The following is an 18,593-nucleotide window of genomic DNA, read 5'->3' on the forward strand; positions in this document are numbered from 1 at the left end:
AGCTTCCTGAACCATAGTGGGGGGGGGCGGTTTTCCCCTCCCTGGGCTCTGGAGGCTTTCGTCAGGCCTCCAGGAGGGCGAAAACGGCCTCTCCAGGCTCTGGAAGCCCTCTGGAGGCCAGAAATTTCCCGAACTTCCAGTAGGCCCATTTTTCACCCTCCACGAGCCTCCGCACGCGCCCTGCAATCACATGCATTCAAAACGGGCCGCGTGGATATCGGTAGTAGAAATGCTCACACATCCTAATCTTCTTAAAACAGGAGAGATTGCTACATACAAAGAACTATTGAATGTCAAAGGGGAATTGAAATCAAGGCACAAATTGAAGGAAGAGGGAATGGAATTAGAATGGTGGGTTTATCTACAAATACAGTCCAAATTCTTGAAAGATAAAAAAGAAAAGGGCATAAAGTCAGAACTATCAGAGTTGGATAAAATTTTACTAAATACGGAGAAAAAGGTCATAGGGAAACTATATAGGTATCTATTAGAACAAGGTATGTATGAAGAACAAGTCAAGGAGAATATGATAACCTGGGGCAGATGCTTCGGGTACAGTATTGATTTGGGCAAGTGGTTAAATTTATGGGAAAAAAATATTAAAATTACATTGGTGGCCACATACAAAGAAAACCTGTATAAAATGTTTTACAGGTGGCATATCCCACCCACAAGATTGGCAAAGATTAGTAAAAAATATTCTCCAATTTGTTGGAAATGTGAAATGGAATTAGGAACATATTACCATATGTGGTGGGAATGCCAAAAACAACAATTTTTTTGGCAGCAAATAAGAAGCTGGTTAGAGGAAATGTTAATGATCAAAATTGAGGTCAAACCAGAATTTTTCTTATTGAGTATGATGGACGACAAACAAGAAAAAAGTGTTGTTAAATATGAAATAGAAACTGAATTGTTAGGTTAGAGACATTTTATATTTGCTTTCTTTTCTTTTTTCTTTTCTTGTAGTTTTTTTTTATGAGATTAAACTACTGTTATATTTGGATTAAAGGAGTAGAAGGGGTTTGAAATTTGGGGACTAGACTTGATTTAAATATTGATTTCAGAATGGGGGGGATAGAATAGAATTTTGGGGGAAATTCGTGCAAATAAAAATAATTTTACAAGGGAAAAGGAAATATAGTGGATTTAATGTATTGGGGGGTGAAATTTGATTTGTTTAAAGATGTACCTAACTGATACTCTGTTCAAAATGATTGTTTTATGTTTTACAAAAATAATAAAAATTTTGTCAAAAAAAAAAAGATAAAAGTGTTATTTATTTAATATTGCACATACTAACCGCGGCAAGACTAACATTTGCCCAAAAGTGGAAGTGCAAAGATGTACCCTTGGAAGAAGACATAATAAATAAAATTTACAACTGCGCAGAAATGGATAGACTTACCCTAGAACTTAAAGATAAATGTGAATCAAGGTATTACGAGGTCTGGAGTAAATTTTATGACTGGCTTGAGAGGAGGAAGAATGCCAGAAAGTAGGGATAAGGATTGTCTGGAAATGTATATATCAATGTATATTGTATTTATGAGGGAATAATAATTTTATTAAATATGTATAGAGTTGTAATAGTAGTAATAACATGGTATATACTTGATATAAATGGAATCAAGAGATATGTAAACCTATATATAAACTGAGAACACATGACATAATAAATTAGATTTGACATAGATGTTAAAAATCAGAGACGTGGAGCAAAGTCCACTTTTTTAAAAAATTCAATAAAAATTTCTGGGGAAAAAAGGGGCCGCATGGAGACTCCTGGGAGGAACAAGAAGGGTTGGGCGGGGCCAGCCAGGAGTAGGATTTGGGGGTTCTCCGAACTGCACAGAATCTTAGCTAGAGGTTCTCCCAACCCCCTGCGAACCCACAGCAGCTCACCCCTGTAGGTATGTATGTACACTATGTATATATGTATGTTCATGTATGTGCATACAGAAGAAGGAAAATCAAATCAGTGGATACTGAAAATAGTTGGGGCTAAAAAGATAGAATGGAATATAAGAATTGTTAGGCATTTTTTTGTGCAGTCAGATATACAAAAGTTGTAAGGGGATAAGCTTTCTCTGCAATTCTGTAATAGAGATTACTTCTAGAAGTCTTGGTAACATGTAAACTTATTCTCATCGCTTGGCCTGTTTTACAAAATGATCAGCAGATGAGGAGTTCTGTGTCAGTTTCTAAAATTCCTGCCTGATTGTCTGACTTTAAGTCTAGATATAAACATTTGTTGAACAATGGCACATATATAGGAGAAGAGAGAAGTTCATCGATTTAGCAGCAAGATTCAAAAGAGGGACGTTTTTGGAAGAAAGCTACTTCCAAAAAGGATAGAAGTGTCCAAAATTGCATTTCAAAATGAAAATGCTGTAGTTCACATATTAGGCGTGTAAACAGTACATACTTTTAAGATCTGCAGGATAGAAGGAAGAGAATGGAAAAGGAAAGTGTTATTCTAGGTTTCTGTTATGCCAAAGATCTACTTACTGTATTTGCATTCCTGATGAAAAAGTGAGGATTACAAATGATGAGTCCAAGTCCCTAATCCTTTAAGCAACATCTCCTCATTTAGTATATTCATATGAAAATGTATTTAGATTTAAGTACCATATTTCCAGGACTTTTCCTTAGTATTAAATTTTTAAACTTGTTTTTAGACATGTTAAATGCCTCCTTCAAAAAGTCTTACTTTGTGGTTATTATGGTAACAGATAGCTTAGGGATTTTTTTGTTGGTTGATTTAGCATTGCCTGAATCCTTGCATGGCTGTCAACATTGACATAATTTACCATGAGATTCAGTTTTGCCTCAAGAATCATTTAGAATAGTGAAATGTTAGAGAAGGTGTTAAATTACTGAAGTTGTTTATGCTAGTCTAAGAGGAGAGAGGGAGGAAACACACATACACACATATATTCACACACTTCTTATTTTTATTTCTTTGTACTTTTCTTTTCTTTTTATATTTTGCTTAGTTTGCATTAGTCTTTTACCTTTGTATTTGTAAATGCTAATAACATTATTATAAAAAGCAAGGACTCAGTCAATATGCAGGTTTCTGTCTATGTTTCAAAGACCCCATCTTTGGACTTTTTGCACCCTTAAAAAGGTAAAAGTAAAGATTCCCCTCGCACATACGTGCTAGTCGTTCCTGACTCTAGGGGGCGGTGCTCATCTCCGTTTCAAAGCTGAAGAGCCAGCTCTGTCCAAAGACGTCTCCGTGGTCATGTGGCCGGCATGACTCAACGCCAAAGGCGCACGGAAAACGCTGTTACCTTCCCACCAAAGGTGGTCCCTATTTTTTCTACTTGCATTTTTACGTGCTTTCGAAACTGCTAGGTTGGCAGAAGCTGGGACAAGTAACGGGAGCTCACCCCGTTACACGGCAGCACTAGGGATTCGAACCGCTGAGCTGCCGACCTTTCGATCGACAAGCTCAACGTCCTAGCCCCTGAGCCACCGTGTTCCTTTGCACCCTTACTCTCCCTAATTCCTTAGAATTTTGTACCCTTCCTCTTCCTAATTGTCTCATTATCTCTTTCATGGATTAAAAGTATAAAAGATTAAAAGAATAATCAATGTGATTCTATGGGTATGTGTATTCGTATACTAATGCACATGTTTAAACATACATTAATTTAGCAACCCTGCTCTTTTAATTAAATCAAACAACATAACCAATTTGTCAGCATAAACTGGATGAAAAAAAACATAAAACACAGGTTAAATTAATCCCTTGCTAATGGCCATGAAAATGGTTTCTTAAGCTGTTATTTATTTATTTTATTTATTAATTGTCAAACACATACTAAACAATATATATAAGTATAAGCATGAAATAAACATACAAAATGAATACAACCAAAGGGAACATTAGGACAGGAATGGTAGGCACACTGGTGCTCTTATGCATGCCCCTTACAGACCTCTTAGGAATGGGGTGAGGTCAACAGTAGACAGTCTTTGGTTAAAGTTTTGGGGATTTTGGGATGAGACCATTTATAGTACTGATCTCTTTCATTGTAAGATACTAGAGGCTGAGTATGTCTAGTAATATGAAATAATGTATCTATCTAGACTATTAATTGATATTTGTGTATTTACAAATATCAAATAATGCTTCCTCCAGAGAAAAAACAGAACGTTACTTTCATCTGTTTATTCCATTTCCAGAATTAGTAAATAGTTCCCTGAAAAGATTCCAGAAGCAACACATCTCTTGTCTCACTAGAGGGCACTTGAACTGTATTCAACCAGACTTATGGTGGTTGCAGAATAGTCAGCAAATATTTATTATTCATATTTGACATGCAGTCATATTTGCAAACAAATAACCAGTGAAATCAATGTTCAGTAACTGAGTCCTGGAACACTTGGTGTCTGATGTACAATGACATAACTGGCTTGCGAGAAATGACATGTTGTCTTGCATTTAATAGTGATGGTGCAGTGATGCTTTTTATTTAAATGCTCTTGATGCACAACAGTAAATAATACCGAAGAATATTTGGCATACACATAATTTAACAATTCATATCTGATGTCTGAGAAATCATTCTAGGGCAAAACTTACTCACATTTTATGGTTAACTTTACAAGATCACATATACACACATCACTATCATTGCCATTGAAGCAACCATAAGGGTTGCACTGGGCAAGCCACATATTGAGAAAGCAGTTCTATTTACTGGCTTTCATTCCCAGTACTGAATTCTGACCTTTCTTTACATCTCCAGTCCAGAGATGGGTTCCAGGAGGTTCTGACCAGTCCTGGAGAACCGGTAGCAGAAATTTTGAGAAATTTTGAGAATCAGTAAATACCACATCTGACTGGCCCTGCTCCCATCTATTCTCTACGTCCCTGGTCCCAGTTGATGGGGAGGAAATTGGGATTTTGCAGTATCCTTCCACTGCAACACTCACCAAACCATGCCACGCCCACCAAGCTACACCCAGAGAACTAGTAGTAAACATTTTTGAAACCCACCACTGTTCCAGTCTCCTTAAAAATGCTGTTTAAAATATTACCTTATATTCAGTGGTGGGATTCAGCCAGTTTGCACCACTTTGGGAGAACTGGTTGTTAACTTTCTGAGCAGTTTGGCAAACTGGTTGTTGGAAGAAATCATTAGGGCAGAGAACTGGTTGTTAAATTAGTTGAGTCCCACCACTGCTTACATTCATTAGTTTCAACTAATTGCTGACCATTTACATCAGGGGTGTCAAATTCAAGGCCCTTGGACTGGATCTGGCCCATGGGGTGGTTAAATCTGGCCCGGGGGGGGGGCGTCCTGGAAATAGCAAAGGACTGGCCCACAGTGCCTCTGGCAGCCAGAATGGGGCATGGGGGACATCATGTAGCCCCCCCCACCCACAGCCCATTTTGGCCTGGACAATCTCCTGAAGCACTCTGACAGCCGAAACGAAGCACAGGATTTTGTGGTACCTCTGCACCCTGTTTTGGCTGGCAGAATGTTGCAGGAGGTGTCCATCCCATCTGTCCCGTCCCCATGGCTAGTCAGCAGAGGACAATTAATAATAATAATAATAATAACAATAATAACAATAATAACAATAACAATATTAATAATAATAATAATAATAATAATAATAATAATAATAATAATAATAATAATAATAATAATAATAATAATAATATTTTAATTTGTATACCGCCCTTCTCCCGAAGAACTCAGGGCGGAATAAAAATACAGCAATACATACAATATTAAAAACAAACATTAAAAAACTTATTAAATTTGGCCTAATATTAAAATACAAGTAACACTAAAAGTTAATATAAAATTAAAACCCCATAAAATCAGCTAAAAATTGAAATTAAAATTCAAGCCAGTCCAGCAAGACGAAACAAATAAGTGTTAAGTTTGCGGCGAAAGGTCCGAAGGCCAGGTATTTGTTGAAGTCCAGGGGGAAGCTCGTTCCACAGGGTGGGAGCCCCCATAGAGAAGGCTCTTCCCCTGGGGGCCACCAGTCGACATTGCTTGGCTGACGGCACCCTAAGGAGTCCCTCTCTGTGAGAACACACAGGTCACTGGGTGATACAAGATGGCAGTAGGCGGTCCCGTAAATATCCCGGTCCTAAGCCATGGAGCGCTTTAAAGGTGGTAATCAATACCTTGAAGCGCACCCGGAAGACAACAGGCAGCTAGTGCAGTCTGCGCAGGATGGTTGTTACATGGGAGCTCCAAACCGCTCCCTCTATCACCCACGCAGCTGCATTCTGGACTAACTGGAGCCTCTGAGTGCTCTTCAAGGGGAGCCCCATGTAGAGAGCATTGCAGTAATCCAAGCGAGAAGTCACGAGAACATGAGTGACTGTGCATAGGGCATCCCGGTCCAGGAAGGGGCGCAACTGGCAAATCAGGCGAACCTGATAAAAAGGTCTCCTGGAGACGGTCGTCAGGTGATCTTCAAACGACAGCCGTCCATCCAGGAGAACGCCCAAGTTGCGGCCTCCTTTCCATCGGGGCCAATGACTCGCCCCCAACAGTCAGCTGCGGCTGCAGCTGACTGTACCGGGGTGCCGGCATCCACAGCCACTCCGTCTTGGAGGGATTGAGCTTGAGCCTGTTCCTCCCCATCCAGACCCGTACGGCTTCCAGACACCAGAACAGTACTTCGATAGCTTCGTTGGGGTGGCCTGGGGTGGAAAAGTACAGCTGCGTATCATCAGCGTACAGTTGGTATCTCACCCCAAAACCACTGATGATCTCACCCAGCGGCTTCATATAGATGTTGAACAGGAGAGGCGAGAGAATAGACCCCTGCGGCACCCCACACATGAGGCGCCTCGGGGTCGATCTCTGCCCCCCTGTCAACACCGTCTGCGTCCGGTCAGAGAGGTAGGAGGAGAACCACCGATAAACGGTGCCTCCCACTCCCAACCCCTCCAACCGGCGCAGCAGGATACCATGGTCGATGGTATCGAAAGTCGCTGAGAGGTCTAATAGGACCAGGGCAGCGGAGTAACCCTTATCCCTGGCCCTCCAGAGATCATCCACCAACGCAACCAAAGCCGTCTCCGTACTGTATCCGGGCCAGAAGCCAGACTGGAACAGGTCTAGATAGACGGTTTCATCCAGGTACTGGGGTAGTTGACATGCCACCGCACTCTCTGCAACTTTCGCCGTAAAACGAAGGTTGGAGACTGGACGATAATTTCCTAAAACAACTGGGTCCAGGGAAGGCTTCTTGAGGAGAGGTCTCACCACCGCCTCTTTCAAGGCAGTGGGAAAGACCCCCTCCTGCAAAGAAGCATTTGTAATCCCCCGGAGCCACCCTCATGTCACCTCCTGCGTGGCCAGCACCAACCAGGAGGGGCACGGGTCCAGTAAACATGTGGTGGCATTCAACCTTCCCAGCAACCTGTCCATGTCCTTGGGAGTCACAGGGTCAAAACCATCCCAAACAGTCTCAACAAGACGGGTCTCGAAACTCTCGCCTGGATCTACCCAATTTTGATCCAATCCATCCTGAAGCTGAACGATTTTATCGTATAGATAACCGTTAAACTCCTCGGCACGCCCTTGTAATGGGTCCTCCCGCCCCTCCTGTTGAAGGAGAGAGCGGGTAACTCAAAACAGGGCGGCCGGGCGGTTATCTGCCGACGCAATGAGGGAGGAGACGTAGGAACGCTTCGCATCCCTCAATGCCACTAGGTAGGTCCTACTATAGGACCTAACTAGTGTCCGGTCAGCCTCAGAACGGCTGGATCTCCAGACACTATCTAGGCGTCTTCTCTGGCGTTTCATCTCCCTCAGCTCCTCGGAGAACCAAGGAACTGGTTGAGACCTACGCCGGGTCAGAGGCCGCAAAAGCACGACACGGTCCAAAGCTCCAGCCGCGGCCTGTTCCCAGGCTGCGACTAGTTCTTCAGTCGTGCCATGGGCCAGGTTCTCAGGAAATGGCCCAAGCTCCATCAGGAACCTCTCAGGGTCCATCAGGCGCCTGGGACGGAACCAACGCATTGGTTCCGTCTCCCTGCGGTGGTGAGTAGCAGTTCGAAAGTCCAGACGAAGAAGAGAATGATCTGACCATGACAAAGGTTCGATAACTAAATCTTTTGAAATCAGATCATTCACCCACTGGCCAGAGACAAAAATCAGATCTAGAGTGCCTCCCCCAATGTGAGTAGGGCTGTCTACTAATTGAGTCAGGTCCATGGCCGTCATGGAAGCCATGAACTCCCGAGCCATCGAGGAAGCCGCGCCAGTTGATGGCAGATTGAAATCCCCCATGATCAATAGTCTACGGGTTTCAACTGCCAACCCGGCCAATTAAAATGCTTATCTGGGACTTGAAGTAATCCAGTTTGACACCCTTGATTTACATGCTGTGAAAATATCCAACTATTATCCCAGTTAAGAAAGGCTCCACAATTTCTCTCAAATTGGCAACTGATAGTCATTTGATTGTAAACAAGACTAGAACGAGGTGATATTATAGTATAGTATTTCTCAACCTTGGCAACTATAAGACATATGGACTTCAGCTCCCAGAATTCCCCAGTCACCACGCTGGCTGAGGAATTCTGGGGGTTAAAGTTCACATATCTTAAAGTTGCCAAGACTGAGAAACACTAGTATAGAAGATTTTGGGGAGAGTTAGTGGCAAAGAGTTGGATAAACACTTTGCAAATGCTTCCAGAGGAAGTGAATTCTTTACTATGGCCAAAGGCCAGAAACTTAAAATAGCTCACAAACAGTAAAATGTATGTTCATAAGCAATAGATAATAAAACCAGATAACATAAAATCTGGAGAACCTTATTTGCTGCCACTCTTGTGAGAGCTGCATTATCAGTGTTGCTCATTTCTGTTGCCCCCACTACCTGCAGCGTTTGCAGATTATTATCTTTTGATATTACCATTCAAATCAGGGGTGTGAAACTCCTGGCTCAGGGGCCTTATGCAGCCATAAGGATTCATTTTCTGCAGCACACAAGCATACTTAATTAATCAGCATTGAAAGTGTTATCTAGCTAGTTCAATCTGGTTTGTATGACTCGATTGTTAAATTTTGCTTGAGGAAAAAACCCCCAAAGAATTGGAGAAAGCTTAATCTCAATCTCCCCCCTTAAACACCCCCGCCCCTAATCATTTCCCAAGCAATGTAATAGCAGTTCATCATTGGCAAGTCAACTGCCTTTTAAATCTCTTTCTTAGTCTTAAAAGCATAAAGAACATATGACTGTCTTCTGTTGCTGCACCCACAGCATCACTGCCCAGCAATTTAAGTGGCCTGTTATTCTAACTCTGCAGCATAATATGCCCTCCAGTCAAGGGTGAAATCCAGCTGGTTCTGACAGGTTCTGGAGAACCAGTAAGGGAAATTTTGAATAGTTTGGAGAACTGGCAAATACCACCTCTAGCTGGCCCCAGAGTGAGATGAGAATGGAGATTTTGCAATATCTTTCCCCCAGGAGTGGGGAGGGAATGGAGATTTTGCAATATCCTTCCCCTGCCATGCCCACTAAGCCACACCACACCCACCAAGCCATGCTCACAGAACCAGTAGTAAAAAAATTTGGAATTCACCACTGCCTCCAGTCAAGTGAAAGGGAAGCCCAAACAACTGCCAAGTCCTCAGATATCCCTCAACTATTGCAATCCCATTTATTTGTGATGTCTCTACCACCATATCAATACAGAAGCATCTGGACTTTTCCTTCCTTTAATTTTTGGTATCATTCCCATCATTTAGTTTTGGGATCATTCCCAAAGAACTAGTTATTTTTCAGGAAGAATAATATGTCTGTAGAAATTGCAGGAATGAAAAAGACATTGTAGCCAAATGAGGTGTTTTATTCTATATAGGCAAATAAGAATATTCTATATAGGCAAATAAGAATAAGGGGCCGGGATAGCTCAGGCAATAGAGAAGCCTGTTATTAGAACACAGAGCCTGCAATTACTGCAGGTTCGAGCCCGGCCCAAGGTTGACTCAGCCTTCCACCCTTTATAAGGTAGGTAAAATGAGGACCCAGATTGTTGGGGGGGCAATAAGTTGAAGTTGACTTTGTAAAAAAATATACAAATAGAATGAGACTATTGCCTTATACATTGCCTTATACATTGTAAGCCGCCCTGAGTCTTTGGAGAAGGGCGGGGTATAAATGTAAACAAAAAAAAAAAAAAAAGAATAAGGAAATCCACCAGAAGGATATGTTCCTTAAATTTGAGACTGAAACCCTGATCCATGGGCAAGTTAATTTTTCATATGCTTATTTAAACTTCTTTGCACTTTAGTTGTAGCTGAAAAGTTCAAAACAATACAGAGTAATAATATTAATAACTAACATTCTAATGTGCTCCAAAAAGAATCTCCCATATAAACAAGCATTTCTTTCATCCCTTAAAGTTTTCCTGATAAGTCTTGATGGCCTTCCAAAATTTCAAAAAAGTTGGGAGAACCCAAACAGTAGGGGGAACGTGGTTCCACATGAGAGGGAAGGGTAGTAACAGAGAAGGCCTTTACCCTCCCTTCATAATAGAATTACGTAAATTATACAGAATGATATACAGCAGAAACCTTTGGGTTTGCATTCAGGCACAGCAGCTCCTGAATGCAAAGTTTCCTTGGTTTATGCCAGTCTTCCTAAACCCTTGGCCTCTAGATATGTTGATACTAACAGTTCCAGAATTGCAAAATTCTTTAACTTGATGAACTGCTGGCAGTTCTACTTTGCTATACAGAGGCCATCAGATTGGGAAGATTAGTGCATACACTCCTATAAGAACATAGTATTCTCTAAAACATGTTAATGAACATGGCCCTATTCAGAGGACCAGTATTTTCACAATAACCTAGAACACTTAAAATATCCACTATCATCATTTATCATTTATCACCAATAAAAAAACCACTGTAAGAAGATTTCAGTAAATTAATACATTAACTTGCAATCCATTCAAATCATTATAATATTACATTAAAGTTAAGTTGATGGAGCTCCCATCACAACTTCATCCAAGAGTAGGGCATCTTTAATATTGGCACTTGAGCTTCCTCCTTGGATCTGATGGGTTCTTGGAATGGATTTCAGCCATGAAGTAGCTGCTTGGATTTCTTCCTTTGTTCCTTGTCTCTTTCTGGAACATGTAATTGCTGTATGGTTGAAACCAGATGTGATCAAGGACCATAATTCCAAATTCATTTTAAATAAATGATTCTAATACAATTGGTAAGACTAATAGGCAAGTGGACCTGAGCTGGAGGCAGCCAACCCAGGACTGGCTTTCCAACCACACTCTCCTTCCTATGATGGCAGATGTAAATCTGTGCTTTGCAACTGTTTCTAATTCACTCTTTTCTTTGTCTGCCAGTTGGAAGATGAGGCTTTCATGTAAGCGTTTTAGACTCACTTGAACTGCCAGCTACTGCCAGAGACATTTTCCAGGAGACAAACAAGGAAGGCAGCTTTCTTAAACTGTTCAGAACATTATCCATCTCTAACCCATATGATCTACTCTGACTGATAACAATCCCATATTCTGGGGAGAGCTCTTTTGCATCACTTCTTCTGTGATTTCCCCCTCCCTCAACTGGAGATGGCCGAGATAGAAATTTCAGCCTTCTGCATTCACAACACATGTGCTGTACCACTGCACTATGGAATAAAGGAGGTTGTTTAAATTATTCTGTCATACTCAGAGTAATGAGGATAAAGAATACAGTTATAAATGTCTGGTTTGCCAAGACATTTATGGAAAAACCAGGTGTTTTCCTCCCTCACTATATAAAATGAAGACGCAAGTCTTGGAAGTTCTTTTTAGAAGTCATGAAGCAAGCTCAGATAATTTCAACAAAGGCCACGTCAGTTTGTTGACTGGCAAATACCCACATTTTCTGTTCCTCCTGTTTTTCTATCAGTTCACTTTATGTTCTCAGGTTGGTTCTGTAATAAGCATGCAATAAGCCAGCAATTTTGGCATGGAGTGAAATGCGTTTCAGGTTGAAGAATGATGGTTTGGGTGAATGTTTTGTCCTTTGGAATATCTTGTACAGACTCTGAATGTGTTCATTTGTGGCTTTCTCTGACTACAAGAATGATAAATGGTGCACACTTGGCTGTTTCGTAGGCCTCGTTCTTGAAAATGTCTGATTTCTCTTTTATCGAGACAATATTCCTGCCAAAGAAGATAATATAATTTGGAATTCAGTAGAGCTGTCCAAAGTTTATTCTTGGATAAAAATACTGATAGAACTGTTGGTGTTTGATTCAGAACATTACACTGCTTTGTGGTCAGGGGTTGGTTATATCTAATCAACATTACTCTATATAAGAAAGTCTATCAATCAGACCAGCTTATCTAAAAAGCTGAGTAATACTGAACAGTGCAAAATATACCTTAGCAGCAGATCAGGACAGGAGAGTAGCTATAAGCTAAATAAAAGCAGAGAAGTGATGGGACCATCAAGTTGTTTTCCACAAGAAGATGGGGTCTGGTTTCATTTTATTTGAATAGTAGAGTTGGAAAGGACCATTTAGGCTATCTAGGCCAAACCTCTACTCATTGCAGAAATCCAATGTAGATCAGTGGCAGAGATTGCTGCCCTAAGAGCAAGAACAGTGCCCTGCTGGATTGGACTCTGGCCCATCTAGTCCATCAATCTGTTCTCACAGTGCCCAACTAACTGCATAAAGAAGGCCACTAATCTCCCAGCAGGCCTTCAGATGCAGTCCCCAAGAGCCACTGATCTCCATCAAGTCACTACTTGGACACAATATGCAATAAAGGAACACTTTTATTATTATTCTATCTAGTTTTTGTCCTCTGCAAGCTACAAAATATAGAAACGTGACATAAAAAGATACAGTTTGATGAACCCTAAAAGAGGTGAAATAGGAGTAACATTTACTACTTCTAGTATTCCGGGGTCTTTGCAAATCAAGTAGCCTCTGAAGAAGAAAGTATTTATTTTCATGGTGTAAATCTGGAAACAACAGGGAAAAGCCCTTCAGGCCATAAATGTTGATGAACTCATGAAATTGTATGAGTTCTCTGGCAGGGAAAGTCACTATCATGCTAAAGGAATGTAAATGTACAAATGGATCTAAGCAATCACCCTCCCCCAAGCCACAGCTGGATTGCACATCAGGGACAACTCAAGCAAAACAATGAATTGGCACTGAGCAGAGAAAGGAAATGATAACTGGGAGCATGTTGTGGGCAGACCTTCAGAGCAGCTGAGGTGAAAGTGCAAGTTGGAGGCCATAGGCAGCCTAAAAAGCTGCTTCACGAAAGAAGCTGGGAAGACAAGCAAGATATTCCTACATTTGTTCTAAGACAGTATAACCTAGTGAAAATATTTGCAGATCCCTCGCATCCTGGACATAAACTGTTTCAACTCCTACCCTCAAAACGACGCTATAGAGCACTGCACACCAGAACAACTAGACACAAGAACAGTTTTTTCCCGAAGGCCATCACTCTGCTAAACAAATAATTCCCTCAACACTGTCAGACTATTTACTGAATCTGCACTACTATTAATCGTTTCATAGTTCCCATCACCAATCTCTTTCCACTTATGACTGTATGACTATAACTTGTTGCTGGCAATCCTTATGATTTATATTGATATATTGATCATCAATTGTGTTGTAAATGTTGTACCTTGATGAACGTATCTTTTCTTTTATGTACACTGAGAGCATATGCACCAAGACAAATTCCTTGTGTGTCCAATCACACTTGGCCAATAAAATTCTATTCTATTCTATTCTATTCTAAAGCAAAATGGGAAGGAGAGAAAAGAGTGATAGTTGGCTATTTGTAAGCTGCCATATTTTTCCTGACATATTGAGGCTCAACTGTAGGAATACTATTTATTTGCCAATCATCCTAACATGAAAAATATAACTAGCAATGAAATGACTATATAAAACATACACTTACCTTAAAATTAAAATTCCTTTCTCTTAATGTTTATGGAGAGTCTCAGTCATCCAGGTCATGGTTGTCCCAAACCCAAAGGTGCTTTTTCACAGGAGGCAACTGGACTTTCTGGTTTTTTCTTTGAAGATGTTTCACTTCTCAGTATGATGCTATTCAGTGTGATAAGCAGATCAATTAAGGATATGAACAAGGAGAGTCAGTATAGACAAAGGAAGTGGGAAGAAAGTCAGGGAATGGGTGGATGCACAGAATTAGAAAGATACATGAAATTACTTTCCCAGCCTTGGATCATAAGTACCTGGTTACATCCCATATTTCCAGTTCATATCTAAACAATTTTCTAATCTCAAATGTATTTTGGAGGTAAGATGCTTCAAATAAGTCTTCAATCTATACTTTTAAGATTGAATGTTGGTAACCATAGAGTTGATCAACTCTGGAGATGGAAGGACTACATGAAAACTGACACTAATTTCATAGCAGTAGAAGGACAATTTTTTATGTTGACAGAAGACAAGCATGATCTTGTACTGATTCAGGATAGGAGAGAAAGTTTGAATCTGAATTCTGCTATGGTACCATAAAAACATGCTATTTTTAAAGAAGTCTTTCATCCTGATACAAATAATAATTGGCCTTGTGCATAAATTTTCCCTTATAGGGAAAAAAACTTATACAATCAGGTGAGGAGATGCTGAGCTAGACATCTCTGAAAGAGAGCTGTTAGTAATTGCTGTTATTTCAATTACTAATTTCTGGCTCCATTCTTCAAAGACGCCCTTTAATATTTTTGAAGGTATAATAATGCTTTGTGTCATTTTTTAAGTCTCAATTTTAACTAACATTAAGAACAGGGTTATTTTTTCCCTACTTAAAATCTTTAGTTCCCTCTAGTGTCCAGTTTCTAAAATCACCACTTACTTCAGAATATCTATCTATACACTGTGTTTCCTGGAAAACAAGACCCTGTGTTATATTTTTTTTGAACCCCGAAATAAACGCTTAGCCCGATTGGGCTTATTATCAGGGGATGTCTTATTTTGGGGGAAACAGGGTGTGTGTGTGTGTGTGTGTGTGTGTGTGTGTGTTTATTATTGAGGAAGGAAAGTTTGAATGGGGATTCAATCATATGACAGCAATTTAAGATTGTTAGAAGCAAAAGAAAGGAATATTTAGTTGATTTGTCTGATCAGGGTTAAAATAATTATTTCTATAAAACTCAGGAAACCATTTATGAACTTTTTGTTAACATGCAGAAAAAAACAAAATTAATTTTTGGGTTATGAATGTATAAAGGGGGATTATGGTATAAAGGGAGATTATATATATGAATTATATATGTAATCATATGGAGTGGGGAAATATTAATTTGTGTGTACTTGTTACAAGGAAGAAAAGAAGCTGTTCCGTTATTTTTTAAAAATATTTTTTTTAGAAAAATTAATTGGTTACTTTAATATTGAAATCACTATAGTTTTAACAGGAACCAGAAGAAAGTCTGAATGTAACAGTAACAGAGTTGGAAGGGACCTTGGAGGTCATCTAGTCCAACCCACTGCTCACGCAGGAGACCTGTACTAGGGATTTGAACCGCCGAACTGCCAACCTTTCTGATTGACAAGCTCAGTGTCTTAGCCACTGAGCCATCTAGTCAGGTGAATTGTAATAATTCTAGTTTTAGATGAGAGATAGTTTGTGACTAAATAATTGATCTTTTGATGTTTTGCTGCTCCTTGAGCCATGACTGAATCTCTAAATTCTGCAAAGTAGTACTTCCATTTGTTGCCGAAAAAATTCCAGGGGTGTGGTTTTTGTATTATTTTCCTCATATTGTTCCAGGAGAAGTCTGTTATGTCATGTAGTTTTATCTGTTCCAGAAATCTGACTAATATAATACCATACACTAGAGTGTTATAAAGACCATAGATAATGGATTTTCTGGACAGTGAAAAAGAAAACAAAAAGTTTATTCTGGCAAGTGAAATAACCAAATAAGAAGAAAGATTATGGGGTAAAGGAATAATAGAATCATATTCTGGGGCCTCACAGATTTCTAAATGACTAGTGCACATCATTCTCATTCCAAAGAAATGAGAATATTTACAACTTTGCAAAAAAAATCCTTTCATTATCTATTTTTTTGTCTTTTATGTATACAATAGTGTGCGTGTGTGTGTAACAGAGGTCTTCAAACTTGGCAGCTTTAAGACTTGTGGACTTCAACTTCCAGAATTCTCCAGCCAGCTATGCTGGCTGGAGAATTCTGGGAGATGAAGTCCACAAGTCTTAAAGCTGCCAAGTTTGAAGACCTCTGGTCTATAATATTCAATCTATTATAATAATATAACCATACTTATATTCTTTTCCAAAGATCCCAGGCCCTGTGATAAGATATGAGCTCTATCAGTTGTGCTACTATTTCATATTTTCTTCCTTAACAGACGTGGCGCAGAGAGAACAAATGGGATCTGACATCTGACCCACCCAGGAAAAAGTCTGCGGGTGAAGCAGCCAACTGCAGAATCAAAGTCACATCTGGAAGCATTTTTTGGTGTGAACTATGGAGCAGATTTGTACAAAGAGCAAGATAGAAGCTCCTCCATACTGGGAAATTCTACTGGATTATTGTGTTGCAGATGGCCCCACTTGGCTGAGAGCCTCCTGTGGAACTTAAGTCATATAATTGTTGATCTAACTAGAAGTAATTATGAAAACTTGAAAGTAAAAGAGAAAGGAGGGAGTAGGCAGTTTAGTTTTGAGGCCTCGTGATGGTAAATCAGGGAAAATCTGTCTTTTTATGACATAAAACAGCCTATTTGAATCAAGATGGATTGGAAAGAAGTGAACATGTAGTTTCTAGGAAAGGTAAAACAAAACAAATCCAAAATCTTACAAATGTACTAAACAGATAAACAAATGCTGTATTTTGTAGGGTTACAAACAGCTTGTCTGACCAGGATTTCTAGTAGTTTTCTTAGATAAATCTTTGGTGCCTGCTAAAGCAAGTGACTCTTTTTAAACTTCGTACAGGGCATTGGTTTTCTAGCTCTGTTTTTGGCAGAGGGATACTTAAGGAGAGCCAGAAGTAGTGAAGTAATTTTCTGGCAAGATGAAACTTTTCTTGCAACAGCATTTGGGTTAAGTTTCGAGATTCATTCAGATGCTCCTTATGTATCAGTGTTTCATTAGCACATTGTTAATCATTAAGGAACAGACCAAAGGAGAGGCAGGTAGACTACATGATTGTGGGGGTTCAGAAATGTTCTTACCAGCTGGATGGAATGCCAGGTGCAAGTAGTATATAAGCTGTAGCAATCTACATAATACATTCTGACATCATGGACCTAAAATGCTAAATTTCTAACATCTCAACCCTTTTAGATAATTCCCTCCCATAGCTGGTAGAACTGTGACAGATGAATAGGAAATAGGCCTGGGATATTGGAATAGAGAAGTTAGAATAGCAGAGGGTCACCATAAGCGGTTGTCATCATTATTTGCAAGTGATTGATCAGGTTTACTTTGACAGTTATAGACAGATCATTGGCGAGATAATCTTACCAACTGCTGATTATTTGGATTCTTTTTGGTTTGCAGATCTTGAAGACATGGACAGGATGCGATGACTGATCAACTGTTTGCCCTTTCTGGCTGATTAAATTTGCCAGATTAGACTGAATTCATGATTAAGAGGTTGGGTGATCAAAACATCCTTGAGAGTTGGAATTGTCTACTTAAAAATGTTCAACTGCTGCCTAATTGAAGGAATAAAACCTTCCCTGAACACATTATAGTTTTATAGCTTCCACTGCCTTAAGAAAGTTCAAAACGTTCTTAAAGATCTGTCTCATCCTGGGCACCCTTTTTTGAACTATTACTATCTGGCAGACGGTTCAGGATAATAAAAACAAGGACAAACAGGCTGAAAAACAGCTTCTATCCCAGAGCAGTAACTATATTGAATTCTACTGTATATTGCAATATTAATGCAATATCAGGGGTTTTCAATTCAATTGTATAGAATGTAAAGGATGTGTGTTTGTGTTTTATTTTTATAGTTCTAATGTACATTGAAGATGGTATTTAATTTTGTTGTACGAGGTGCAATGATAATAAACTTTTGCCTTACACATTGTAAGCTGCCCTGAGTCTTCGGAGAAGGGCGGAATATAAATGTAAATAAATAAATAAAAAACTAAACTAAACTAAACTAAACTTATAAACCAGCCTCAAATATACAATTGCTGGACATGGAAATTGAAAAGGTGGTAGTTCACAGCTCCAGATGCATCTGGATAAAAACCTGAAGCCTTTCTAGAATTTAGTTCAGAACGTGACATTGAAACTACTTAGCTCATCTTGGTGGATGAGCTGTACTGGAAGCCAGATAAGAGTATAACCTGCTATTTTTCCTGGCCCTCTCAACAGAATGTGATGAGGTTGGTGGTCATTATATCCTCCTGGCCATTCCTTTCTGTCAGACATGCCAGAAAGCGGTGCTGAAGAACTACTGTTAATAATATTATGTCCCTTATGTTGATTTGACATCTATGTGAAACTGCTAGGACTGATCATCTGGAGTTCATGGGATGCCGTTAGTATATTGACTATACCAGTAGAGCCAGTTTGGCCTGAGTGACTTTAG

The 18,593-nt window shown here is 39.8% G+C and overlaps 1 protein-coding gene and 1 long non-coding RNA gene across 3 annotated transcripts in view; one reads left to right on the forward strand and one right to left on the reverse strand.

Moving 5' to 3' along the window:
* The window catches only part of LOC131196045 (uncharacterized), a 51,637-nt gene extending 33,755 nt beyond the window's left edge, over positions 1-17,882 (forward strand). The window contains exon 3 of the long non-coding RNA XR_009154613.1: positions 16,390-17,882. This is a non-coding gene — a long non-coding RNA (uncharacterized LOC131196045). The remainder of the gene's footprint in view (positions 1-16,389) is intronic.
* Positions 10,127-18,593, reverse strand: part of NGF (nerve growth factor) — a 132,027-nt gene continuing 123,560 nt past the window's right edge. Inside the window, exons 3-4 of one of the 2 annotated variants that reach the window (XR_009154611.1) lie at positions 13,949-14,097; positions 10,127-11,153 (exon numbers count right to left, since the gene is read on the reverse strand). The gene's annotated coding sequence lies outside the window, so the exon portion shown is untranslated. Of the gene's footprint in view, positions 12,176-13,948; positions 14,098-18,593 lie in introns of both variants that reach the window. The other variant, XR_009154610.1, reaches the window with a different exon arrangement.

Source organism: Ahaetulla prasina, chromosome 3 (genome assembly GCF_028640845.1).
Source record: "Ahaetulla prasina isolate Xishuangbanna chromosome 3, ASM2864084v1, whole genome shotgun sequence".
In the NCBI taxonomy this organism is placed as follows: domain Eukaryota; kingdom Metazoa; phylum Chordata; class Lepidosauria; order Squamata; family Colubridae; genus Ahaetulla; species Ahaetulla prasina.